A 13,096-nucleotide genomic window follows, 5' to 3' on the forward strand; every position below is an offset into this window, starting at 1 on the left:
GCCCTCTACGTGGGTTTAGCGCTGTCAGTATCTGTAATAGCATAGTGGGTAAGGAGTTTGCCGACTTTCCTTTCAGTCATAAGGAGGTTCTAAGTGCTTACCCCACATTCCTTTTCATATATAGGTATTATTGTTTCTCCTGGGTTTTAGTATACACAAGTTGGGTTTTGTATGCACATATTTAGATTCAAAGTTGTACACTGTGAGATTCCGTGCACATTGCCTTCTTCCTTTCTTAACAGCAGGTTGTAACTCGCCGACTGTATGTTCAAGGATTTCTTCACTTTCCCCCCCGCTGTTAGAGGTTGAAGAGGACAGGCTTTCCATAATCCCGATTCGTATGACTGGGGGTGGAGTCCCTGTGATGGGCACAGAAGAATTTGTCAGAGCGGTTGAAGCCCGGGGGGTCGCATCTAAACTAATTAGAGGCTTTTGACTTTTTGGGTCCTCTTGGGTCGTTGGGGGCCTCTCTGCGGTGGAATCCCTCTTTCTCGTTTTTTGGGGGGTTGGCAGATTTTAACCGCTTCTAAGATTTCTTCATCTGTGAGGTCCTCTTGTCGACGTGATGGAACCGGTGCGAATGCGTTAAAGTCTATGACTAGACTTGCAACTGAAGACTTTGTGGATTCTGGTTTCCATGGTTTTTTCGTTGTGTTTTGGCCCCCTGTTTTTGATGTAAAAGATTGGGAGGCTGTCTGTGTTTTTTTCGGACATTTTCGTTTTAGCGTTTCTTTCGCTTTCAAAGGTCGTTTTTTTCTTTTTTCAGTTCCGTCTGCCTCATTCCATCGACGTTTTTTTCGGATTTTTGTCTCGAGATAGAGAGGAAGTCTCTGGGTAGAGAGTGACAGTGGAGTCCTGCTCGTCTAAATCAGATAGAATCAGACCCTTGTGAGGATTTCATGGCTCTGCAGAAAACCAACGGGGAGAGGGTGGATTGTTCTGATTAGTGTTTGTATGCACTTGAGCGACTGTGTGGATCCGGGAGGGCTGAGTGACAAATGATCCGGTTTCGCCCTCCTGGGCTGTCTTCCTGCATGACGCTGCACATCGATCAATGGGCGGGACGGAGAGCGAGGTGGAAGAGGGCGGACCCTCGCTCCCACGCGCCGACTCCACCGATGATCGGGCCACCTGGAACGAATCACTTTTAACGATGAAATTTTCTGGGGCAAGTGAAGTTGAAGTTGGTTAGTTGTTGGAAGTAAGCGGGGCGCGCGCTTCGAAGCAAGCGTCCCTCCTCCTTGGCTGGCTCTTTGTCCATACTTTGAGTCGCCAGCGGGGTTGCTGAGCCTAGCACCAGGGCCATGTCAGCCATGCACAGACTGCAAGAGACTGCACACTCGAAGCCACACTCGTGGCCCGCTCCGCGGTGTGGAAGCAGTCTTGTAGTGGAGCAGCAGTGTAGGCACCTCCCACAGGAACTGTAGACAGAAAAGAGTGACTGCAAGAGACTGCACACTCGAAGCCACACTCCAGGCCTTTCATCGGTTGTGACAAACATTAACAGTGCCCGGACCCCCCTGCCTCTCTGATTGAAACCTGGTCTGGTGTGCCAAGGCCGAGTGCTGGTCCCACCATGTGTCATGCAGCTGCTGCGTTTCCCGAGCGAGAGACGGTATAAGGCAGAGAGAAAGAAATAGGGTGTGTGTGTGCGGGTGGCTGGGGGGGCAAGTTAGAGGTGCACTCTGCTTGGCTGTAGAACAGTGCCAAGCTGTATGTCACGGGCTCAAAGCGTTACATGGGCTGTTCTTCCAGAGTCAAAAGTAAAAATGACCCCAAGTATTACAGCACTTAGAAGCTGGAGTGACCCCGCTTGAAGTGCTAAATAACTTACAAAGTTTTCATTCTAATGTGCATGTGTACTTTTTTCCTAGGGATCGGAGGGGAGGAGAGATAGGTGTCAGTGTTAGGAACGGGGTGACAGGAGTATCCATCCAATCAGGGTCTGCCTGGCGTTGTCGTGTAAGGGTCAGGCAAATACTTGATTGGAAGAATGCTCTACATGAAGGAAGCCGCAAGCGCAACTACTTGCAGTGCTGGTCATTGGTCCTGCTCTCGCCAATTCCGATCCGACCAGAGTCAGCCACCAGAAACCCCAAACCCATGCTCTGCGCTGGGTTATAAGCAAACACAAATTTGAAAAGAAAGTACTAAAAAACAAAAAAACACACGTGGTGGCAGAGCGCTCATGGTGGCAATGAGCTGCTGAGCTCGCCCCCCTACAGGACTTTGATTCAGGTCACAGCTGCAGGACAAGCAAACTGTAACTTCCTCTGATGACCCCATGTGAGGGGTCACCAGTGGAAGTTACAGCCATCTGCCACAACCTGGTTTATTTATTTATGTAATGTTTGTCGGATACTTGTATCCGACACACCTTGCATAAATAAATAAATATACAGGTATCCACAAACATTGCATGAATAATTAAATAGCCCTATTAACATGGAAACAATTACACACCATGCAGCCACCCAACTGCTTTCAGGGGGGAGCTGCAGGAGCTGTGCTGGGTGGGGTTGAAGTAAAATAAAACGTTGCTTCTGGCCAACAGAAATCACCCCGTTTGAATAGAACCCAATGGGGAGTTTTTATTTTTTATTTTTTATAAAATGGAATGCAAATTTTGTATTTTAAATAATATTTACTCAGCAACTCTGGTCAAACTAACTCTTATCCACACAGTGAAGTAACTCATCACCAGTGCCATTGAAGTGGTTTAAAGTGGATATAGAAATTGCGCTGTTTTAAACTATTATTTTGGACATTTCCTTTATTCGGAGGTCAACTGCCAGCTCCGCCCCCAACCCAGCCTCCTCGGGCACCGTCCCCCCAAACTCCACCCCCACCCGGATCTTGAGGGATCCCCCACCACATTTTTTCCATTTCCACCACTGACTACTTGGTATCCTTACACGAATCTGAAAACCCAATGTAAAAAGGCAGGGGAGAACCGGACACCACAGGAGCGTGCGTGCCAAAGCAGACGAAGCACGGAGGAAATGGAATGCAGAAATGCAAAGTATGTCAGCAAACGCGCTGCAAGAAGTGTGCCAGGGGGACCCGCATGCAGCCCAGATAGGAACCCGCGCGTGCCGAGCCCTCCCAGCTGAAGCTTTGCGATGCAGCGGGACTTTCAACTCACATTAATTCACTTTGTTTTTTTAACGTTACCTATATCTAATTTAAAGAGAACGGGCTGTTAGCAGGGCTGAGTAAGTTTACTACTCGTCTCTGGCGTCCACTCAGCCTGCAGGCCTCAGGTTGCTACACGGAGTACCACTGAAGTGGGCAATATTAATAATGACACGGATGAATAGAGCACTTTGAATCAGGAGTAATCCGGCGTGAAGTATCGAACAGTCTGCCAGTAGATGATTCAGAAATGAAAGGTAGTACTGATTGTCACAGGGTGCCGCTGCTCCTGGGACCTAGAGTCAGCAGATGACAATGTCAGGGATTTCCATTGGCCAGCCCTGGGATTTATTAAGAGCAAACTAAATGCATTCTGGGAAATGCAGTCTAGATCAACGTCATGTGAACACAATAGACTCGAACGATTTGTGACAGGCAAGACTCCGTTTCATGGAGTGAACTGGTCATGCTGGTTAGAGTGTAGTAAACTGGTCATGCTGGTTGGAGTCGACCCTGTATTTCACCCTTCACCGATAATGAATACGAGTACTACTCAGTTGGGGAATACCGCCTATTGTTTGAGCAATGACAGTACAGTTTGTGGGGGTGTGCTCAGTGCAGGTTTAAAACCCTCCGGAGCCACCAAGCAAGACTTTGGCTACCTGGCAGAATACGGGCAGTGGGGGCTGGAAAGGGCATTTCATGTTGAAATGGCAATGATGGAACACAGGCTGCAGTACAAGCCCCAGCTGTCATGTCTGCCATGTCATGTCTGCCACACTCAACAGACATTAACAACACGATGCAGATTTGCCCCACTCACTCAAGCAGTGTGCCAAGACACATCATTATACCCGCTTTAAATACTATGCCAAAGGATTTAGCACATAGTGGTCACCCTTAATTAAATTAGAAAACTACAAGGACCACAATGCAAAGAATAAAGTCAGGAGTGAAGGAGCTCTTCACCTGCCTATAACATACTCCACCCCCTACCTACGACACTGAGGCCTGTTGACGTATTGACAAGATTCCAGCTGGGAGTGAATGGTCACACATGCCAACAGTATCCATTCCGGAGACACTAGTCCAGTCCTGGTTTTGGCCCCGCCCCCATTATAAACCCAAATCTGCAAGACCTAGAATGCAAAGTTAAAATCAGAACTGAACTAATATCTACCGAAAATAATGGATACTGGTGGCATGTATGGATTGTCCTTCTACTTAAGGCGCCCCTTCACCAGGTGTCTTCTGTGGTGCATCGTGTCTGCATGACGTACACCCCTAGGATCCTAGTTATCCAGTTCTGGCTTTCCAGCCAATATCACACAGCATGCTGGAACTGGTAGTTATGATTGTGTACCCCGTACAATTACGTGCCTACATATGCCAGCATGCAAAGGGACATTCATTAGAAAGTCAAAACAGTTTCAGGGCGTGACTGATAGCAAATGTGTATAATCAACTCATACAGTCCAACCTTATCCATTGCAGCCGGGACATAGGAGTGCAGTCCTAGTTTTAACTTTGCATTCTGGCACTTGTTGCCTTAGATTTGCCCATTAAAAATCTAATATGTGCAGCAGATCTGCTACCCTAAACGCCAAACTTCACACTGGACAACCCCCTGTGGGCAGTCTCAGCAGAGAGGCCACGGGATGAATGGGCGAGAGGTCTAAACGTCTTTGTAGGACACCAGTGCATAGTCACGGCGGGGGTGGGGGGCAGTAAGAGACACCCGCACTGCTATTTAACAATAAAGACGCACATTCACACATACAGAATCCACAACCTCCTAAACAACCCTCCCCCCACGCCCCCCCCAGCACTCCGAGCCATTTAGTTCACAGCATGCACAATACACAGGGCTAAAAGATTCACTCAGCCAATTCCCACCAATACCCCAGCCTCTCAGTTTAGAGAAATGCGCCAGACCGAGCCCCCAGCCACCTTCACAGTGCCTAGAACTCCAGCTTGGCCAATCTAGAACACAGGCAAGACCCCCCTCGCCCAGGAAGACCCGCCCTGATGGGGGAAGGGAACGTTATCACTGAGGAGTCTATTGGAATGTGCTCGTTTCGTAATGATCTGTGGATTTCGACCGCGCGCTGCTCCCACTTGCATGTTCTCCAGGCCCTCACGTGGCCCTGTAAGAACGTGGGTGCGGTGGGTTAGTGAGGGAAGAGGGATAGGATAGACCTTGGGCTCTTCTGTCGATGCTTGCAGATACACTGGCGTCTCGTTGGCTTTCTGAGTGTGCGTGGATTGTGTGCACTGGGCTTTGCTTGCTGTGTCCGGAGGGGTAGGGGCCGGTGTCTGACTTGCTCGTTTTTGTGATGCATGTGTGGTTTGTGTGTTTTGGTGTGTAGTGTAGCTGGCCCCTGGACGTGTGGTACTTGGGAGCATGCAGGAGAGGGGCAGGGCTGGTCAGTACAGTCAGTGGCGCCCCCAGAAATGTTTCATAGGGGTGGCCTGATGAGGCCACAGGAAATCTTGGGGTGGCACACAGGGTGCCACACAGGGATGGATCCAGCCTCAACATTTTGGTGGGGCTGGATGGCAGTTTTGAAAACTGTTAGTAAGACGGGACATTAAACCTATCGCGCTAGTGATTCCCCCCCAAACCCACCCGTCCTACAGCCCTCTCGCCAAGCCCAGGAGTCTGAGTAGATATCACGCCTTCCTTTGGCCCATTAGATCCATCTTTCACCCCAACTCACCAGAGGCGTAGCTATTATTCTGTAACAAGTGGGGCCTGGAGCTAATGTAGTAGGGCCAAATTAGGAAGAGTCTGCGGACGGAAGGGCACTTGTTCTGCCCCCAGCCAAATGCATAGGAGTGACAGAGAGTAGTGAGGGAGGGCGAACCAATCAAGGGGGGTTTGTCCCCTTGAGAAAAGGTTTTAAATAATGGGTTAAAAAAGTGCATTTTACAGTACACTTTCTGTGATAAATTGGGTAACAAGCCACACAGTTTACAATCGGTTTTGTAGGGCAAGACATACAAAGTACGTTAGATGCCAAGCGACCAACAATGCATAGGAGCATTTTCATTTAGTCCGCCCTATGCCAGTACTCTGCAAGTGTAAAAAAGCATTTTCATATTGATTGTGGTCACACATGTCCATTCTGGTGCACTCATACATGCCACTATTCCCACATAGGAAAACACTCATGTTTGCTTTGTCCATAATGCCAGTAACCATACTATGACAAAGTATGTTTATGCTAGCTCTCCCAATACATGCCAGTATCTCCATGTAAGAACATGCTCCTGTTGGCTTTGCCTTAATGCCACAGTAAGAAAATCTATCCTTGCTGGCTACACAAATCCCCCACTCCCCATATAAGAACTCTCATCATGTTTTATTTGCTCCCTAACGGCAGTAAACATCTCATGCCACAGTAAAAAAAAAACAGCTTTGCAGGCAGCACAAATACCCCTACCCCAATGTAAGAACACTTATGTTGCCGTTGGCCTTAACACCAGTAAGAAACTTCAATGCCACAGAAAGAAGAAATGCACTTGCTGGCTAGCCAGTAACATAGCTCAGCGGGCTGAGCACATGCTCTTGTAATCTGAGTGTGATTTGCAGGTTCAAATCACGGCAAGGCCAATTCAGCCTTTCATACATACTTCAAAGTGACCTCCCTGATCTCTACCCTCCTCTACGGACCTTGTACTATGATGTTGCTTGTGCACCTTGTTACCCCTCTCTTACTATGTACTGTACTGTTTTCCCCTCTCTTACTATGTACTGTACTGTTTTCCCTGCTCACCAAGTTGTATCACTGCCGCGATACTTACGGGTTTGGGCGCTGTCAATAAATGCAATAATAAATAGAGCTCATTAAATGAGTGCAAACTTCGGCTGGGTGATATATTTGATGTAAATATGTTCTCTGTACATCGCTTTGGCGAAAGTACTAAATAAATAGCATATCATCACACAAATCCCCCCATATAAGTGCAATTATGTTGCACGCATCATGTTATATTCCCCATGTAAGAAAATGTATGTTGCCTTTGACCTTAAACACCAGTAAAATAAAGACCCAATTCAAAATAAGGAAACATGCGCTCCCCATGTAAGAACACTCATCATGTTGCCTTTTACCTCAATGCGAGTACAACATTCTATGCTACAGTAAGACCCAGCCAGGTCAGCCCCACTGTAGTATTCTCCCCCCTCTCACGCCCACTGCAACCCCACCATCACATAAAAACACTCACGTTGACTTTCCGTTGGCCAAAAACAGCAGTAAGACATGCCATGCTCTTGTCAAAAAATGTCAATGCTCCAATGCCCCTCCTCAGATACACAGAGATATGGAGACATTCAGACACATGCACCCACACAGCTGATCTGTCATTCACACGAGCACCCAGAACATTTAGACTGTGCGCTCATTAACACGCACAGTCACACCATCCGCGCTGCATTCATTCGCAGGTGTGCACTTGCAGACAAGGCCTAGCATACAAACATATAACCACCTACACACTCCATTATACGCATGCACCCATACATTCATCCATGCATGCATACATACATGCATACATACAATCCCCACATGCACACAAATATACTTTTTCTTTTGTTAATGGTAATTATTGAAAGCATAGGCCATGTAAAAGCTGAGCCAGCAGTTAAGCCTTTAGCTGCAACATGGGGGTGGAGGGAGTCCTACTGATGGGCTGGCAGGCTTTTGTCCTCAGCCTCTACCCTTCACTTCAATGCCTGTTTTCTCACCTCAGAAAACAGTGTATTTGTTTAAATAAATACACCGCCCTCCGAGGGGAGAAATGTGACAGGTTCTTGCCGACTGGGCCCGGGCTGGGCATAACAGCACTGATGACTGCTGTGTCAAAGGGGCGGGGGGCTTTAGCCCTCCCAAGCCCAGGGGCACGGGAGGGCCCAAATAATCCATGCCATAGTGATATTAACTGGCCATTGATAGTAGCAGGTGCAAACGGTGTGAGTGCCTGGACATCTAATAGCAGTGCCTTGCAATGCCTAATACGTCTACACAAGCAAAAACTGTTGACTTTGCCAATACTTGTTTTTAACAGGACTTCAGCACTGGACATGCATAGTGTTTATAAATTGGGTGCTAGACCTGGTTAAGGCATTTCTATTACATAAGTAGCACGCTTACAGCACAAATTAAGTCATTAACACTCAGAATACAGCACTTGAAGGGCCTGCCAGTGTTTTTTTCAAAGCAATGTTTGATGGCAAAGCATGAACAAAGAGAGCTCAAAGAATTTCCATGAGGAGGTGCTTTGGCAGCGGTTGGGGACAGAGGGAGGGTACTTGGTTGGAGGGACCATAGGGATTAGAATAGCCATGGGCAGGCAATGGGTGGGTAAATAACCAAACACATTAAAGCTTTGTTTCCCTCCTCATATGCCATCTCCCCCATCTGTACTCCTAATGCAATAGTTTCAGCTTTTAGGTGGCTCTGCCACATAATAGCCCAAACTAAAAAGGGGCATTTAAAACAGGATCCTTGTAAGGCATACTGCAACTCATTGTAGGGTTAGGGTGTGCCTTAGAGTGGTCTAATCTGCCTCTTTTTAGCCATGTAAAAATCAGATTTGGCAAAGAGGTCAACGGACAACACAGGATAGTGGGCCAGTCAGAGAGAAAAAGGCAAGTCTAGGAAATATGGCAGTAGTGGTACTGCATGGCATGCTCGGATGTGAGGAAATGCAATACGTTAGAAACGTGGCACGGATGTGGGGCAGTTCAACATAGGAGCAAAAGAAAACATGCTAGTTAGACGACAGAGTGCATCATCTTTTTTTTAGTTTTGTCAGAATGGGCTGGGGATACAGGCCTATCAGGGGAAAGGGTCTTTCCACAACAAAATAGGATATTGTTCTCTGAGAACACTAAGAATAGAGTCAGAATGGGATCTATTATTTATTGAGTGTCACGATATCTAACCTAATGGGGATACTAGACACCCTTAGAGGCTTCTAGTCCAGTACACATTTGCTAACTTATAGCCCACCTGTCCTCGAAAATGATTAGTTCTAGTCAAAGGTAGGGTTTGGGTTTAACACCTACAGGTTCAAGGGGCAGTACATGAGAACTTTTGCTGACCTTCCTAGCAATGACAACACTGATCTTTCCCAGGATTCCCAGATTCCTGAGTGGTCTTGCAGCACCACCCCCCTGGTGTCACACACATGCCATCCTCAGCTGGCTCTGAAGTGTTTGCCAGGAACCAATAGATCCCTCAGTCAGTGACTCAGCCCAGGTCTCCTTTTCAGAGCCTGGAACACAGCCTGGAAGCACGAGCCAAAGCAGAAATGCGCGCGCTCAGGCTGTGTTGCCGGGTCCACTGAGCATGCGCAAATCGATCAGTGGGGTGCAGGGCCACCATGTCTCTCTGATCTGACTACAGTCCATCCACGGCCGCGGCAAAAAAGAAAGATGTTTTTCACACTGAACTGGGCATGTTATTGTTCATACACAGTTCAGTGCGGAAATTATTTTATTTTTTTGCTTTTTCGCTGGGGTGGCCGATGGGGGGGCCAGCATTTTTATAAGGGTGGCCACGGCCCCCCCTGGCCACCCCTTGGTGGCGCCCCTGAGTACAGTGGCAAACTTCAGAGCGCAACTAGCTTTCAACACAGTGGTAACAGTGGCAAACAATTCGACAAGTGTAATTGTTTGTTCCCCGGTTGGCAGAAGTGCTGGTTATTGGTGGTAGTATAGGTCCCAAAGTGGCTAAGGCGTGAGAGACAGTGCTATGTTTGCCACTGTTGGTTAGTGGGTAATTCCATTTCCTAGGGGTGTAGTGGTGGGTGGTGCAGTGTGACCCAGATGTGGTGTTGAAGTTGTATTATTTCTCTAAGCCAGCAGCCTGCAACCTTTGTCTCTCCAGATGTTTTGGACTACAGCTCCCACCATTCCTAGACAGAATGGCCAAGGTTGAAGGACTATGGGAGATGTAGGCCATAGGTTGCAGACCTCTGGTCTAAGGGCAAGGTGGTGCTATATGTCCCAGAGTGATGACGGTGCTGCGTGTCCCATAGTGGTGTGATTCGTCGTCCTGGGGTAATGTTGGGGCAGTGTGTCCCAAAAGTGGTGATAGTTCTTCCTGTTCCCAGTGTGGTGGGGATAGTTCTTCCTGTTCCCAGTGTGGTGGGGACAGTTCTTCCTGTTCCCAGTGTGGTGGTGATAGTTCTTCCTGTTCCCAGTGTGGTGGTGATAGTTCTTCCTGTTCCCAGTGTGGTGGTGGTAGTTCTTCCTGTTCCCAGTCTGGTGGTGTATGTGGTTTCCAAAGTGGTGGGTACTCATGGCATGTGTCCCAGAGAGGTGTACGTCCCAGAGTAGTTGGTAGTGCTGACGGATAACCCCGAGTGGTTGTTGGTGTTACTGTGTGTCCCGGAGTCTCTGGTGGTTCTGTGTAACAGAGCGGATGGTGGTGAATTATACCAAAGGCTGTGTGCTATGTTTCCCAGTGTTGCAGTAGTGGGTTGTGGTGGTAGGTGGTGCAGCGAGTCCCAGATGTGGTGTTGGGTGGTGCTGTTTGTTTGATTTGAATGTGGTGCGATAAGTCCTAGGTTGATTATGGTCTGTTTCACGAGTGGTGGAGATTGCTGTTCCTCAAGGTAATGGAATGGTTGTACATCCCAAAGCTGGTTTTGATGCTGTGTGTTCTCAGTGTAGGGGTTGGGTGATGGTGTCTTTCCCAGAGTGCTGTCTCCCACCATGGTTGCTGGTGGCACTGTGTCTCCGAACGATGGTGGTGCTGTGTTTTACGCTTATCAGTGGTGCGGCGTGCCCCAGAGTGGCTCGTGGTGAATTATGTCAGAGTTGGTGGTAGGTAGTTCTGCGTTTCCCAGAGTTGCGGTGGTGGGTGATGCAATGTTTCAAAGAAGTGGGAGCTGGTGCGTGTGTAACAAGATATGAAACAAAAGAGTGTCCAATCTTTAGACACTCCCGTCCCCTGCACACCACAAATGCTGACTGACAGCCAAATAAATTCAAGATGGATACAAGGTATCATACAATAGCAATTCTAATCAACATCACATGTTTAACTCATAGACCAATCTTGTAATCTTATTCCACAGAAGGGACATTCTTTCACATAAATTACTTCATACTCTACACGTTTCGGGGTGCTGTGCCCCTTCTTCGGGAGTGGACTTCTTTAGGTATACAACCAAACGTGTGTCGCAGAGGAATTGGTGGAGCTGATGTGTAACCCAGAGTGGTGGTTTGTGGTAGAGCGTTCATGGACGATAGCCCTGCTGTGTCTTTCAAACCTTGGTGCTCTGGGTCCCTGGGTGGTTGGTTGTGAGGTAGGTCTTTGGTGGCGGTAGGTGTGACTGTGATGTCAAGCGTTGCGGTGGTGGGTGATACTATGTTCAAAGTGTTGTTTTGTTAGCTGGCACTGCACGATGGGGTTGGTGTGCCTTAGAGGCGAGGTGTGTGTCACAGAGATGCTAGCGGGTGGTGTGCTGCCTGCCTTAGAGGCGAGGTGTGTGTCACAGAGATGCTAGTGGGTCGTGTGCTGCGTGCCATAGAGGTGAGGTGTGTGTCACAGAGATGCTAGCGGGTCGTGTGCTGCGTGCCATAGAGGCGAGGTGTGTGTCACAGAGATGCTAGCGGGTGGTGTGCTGCCTGCCTTAGAGGCGAGGTGTGTGTCACAGATGCTAGTGGGTGGTGTGCTGCCTGTCTTAGAGGCGAGGTGTGTGTCACAGAGATGCTAGCGGGTGGTGTGCTGCCTTCCTTAGAGGCGAGGTGTGTGTCACAGAGATGCTAGCGGGTGGTCTGCTGCCTGCCTTAGAGGCGAGGTGTGTGTCACAGAGATGCTAGCGGGTGGTGTGCTGCCTTCCTTAGAGGCGAGGTGTGTGTCACAGAGATGCTAGCGGGTGGTGGTGCTGCCTGCCTTAGAGGCGAGGTGTGTGTCACAGAGATGCTAGTGGGTCGTGTGCTGCGTGCCATAGAGGTGAGGTGTGTGTCACAGAGATGCTGTGGGTAGTGTGTTGTTTACCATAGAGGTAAGGTGTGTGTGTGTCACAGAGATGCTGGTGCTGTGTTTTTACCGGAACCTAGATATGCAAGTCACGGGCAAGGAAGGCGGAGCACTTACCTGGGGCGCGCGACGCTGCAGGAGGCTAGAGGCCCTCCTCTAGGACTCTGTTCCAGTCAGGTTCCAGTCAGGTTCCTGCGGCTCTGGCAGGACACAAACTAGTTCCCAGTGAATCCGTGTAGACTTCCCGGCAACACAGTGCAGAAATCGCACCAAACCGCCGCTGCAGAGGTCGAATCCGGAGCCCCGCTCCCGACGCCCAACTTTCAATGCCAAAAAAGTGGTCAGATTGTCCCGGATTTTGACTCCTAAATTCTGCCCCGCAGAGTTCGGGAACCCTTGTTGTAATGTCCAGATCCGAGCAGTAACCCCTGCAGGGGGATCACACCTCTGCTGGACCCCGCGATCTGCTCTCAGAAGGTCCGATTCAAACTGTGTCCCGTCAGTCTCCGAGCAGGCTGCATCCAAGGAACTGCCCCCGACGCTCACATCTGAAACTGTGTGACCGGACTTCGAATGCTGAATTCTCCTCAATGTAGTGCGGATTCTCCTCACTGCAGTCCGGATATGAAACCCCGGTTCCCTACTCTCCGAACTCTGCTCCCGGGTAGGGGGTGGCACAGCTCCTCCACACTGCTCCTTCCGACAGCTCTGTGCGATGCCGCTTCTGCCTCACTCTCCTCCCCCAATGAGGAGGAGTCCCACACCCCAAAAGGGGGCGGGTGCGGCAGGCACGGGCTCACCTTTAGTGTTCCCAGACACGAGGAGGGCGAATCGCCACACAGCAGTGCACTGCAGCAGGACCCACTGAGGCACATGACAGTGCATCCAGGCATCAAAACGAGAACACCACCGCTGCCCCGAGGCACCACACAAACAGCACACCTTCACAAACAACACTC

The 13,096-nt window shown here is 49.1% G+C and overlaps 1 protein-coding gene across 1 annotated transcript in view; it reads right to left on the reverse strand.

The window, feature by feature from the left end:
• LPAR2 (lysophosphatidic acid receptor 2) overlaps positions 1 to 12,879 on the reverse strand; it is a 250,717-nt gene extending 237,838 nt beyond the window's left edge. The window contains exon 1 of the mRNA XM_069603848.1: positions 12,255 to 12,879. The gene's annotated coding sequence lies outside the window, so the exon portion shown is untranslated. The remainder of the gene's footprint in view (positions 1 to 12,254) is intronic.
• Between the last annotated feature and the right edge of the window lie 217 nt (positions 12,880 to 13,096).

The sequence above is a fragment of the Ambystoma mexicanum genome, chromosome 3q (genome assembly GCF_040938575.1).
Source record: "Ambystoma mexicanum isolate Mex_15411 chromosome 3q, UKY_AmexF1_1, whole genome shotgun sequence".
In the NCBI taxonomy this organism is placed as follows: Eukaryota; Metazoa; Chordata; class Amphibia; order Caudata; family Ambystomatidae; genus Ambystoma; species Ambystoma mexicanum.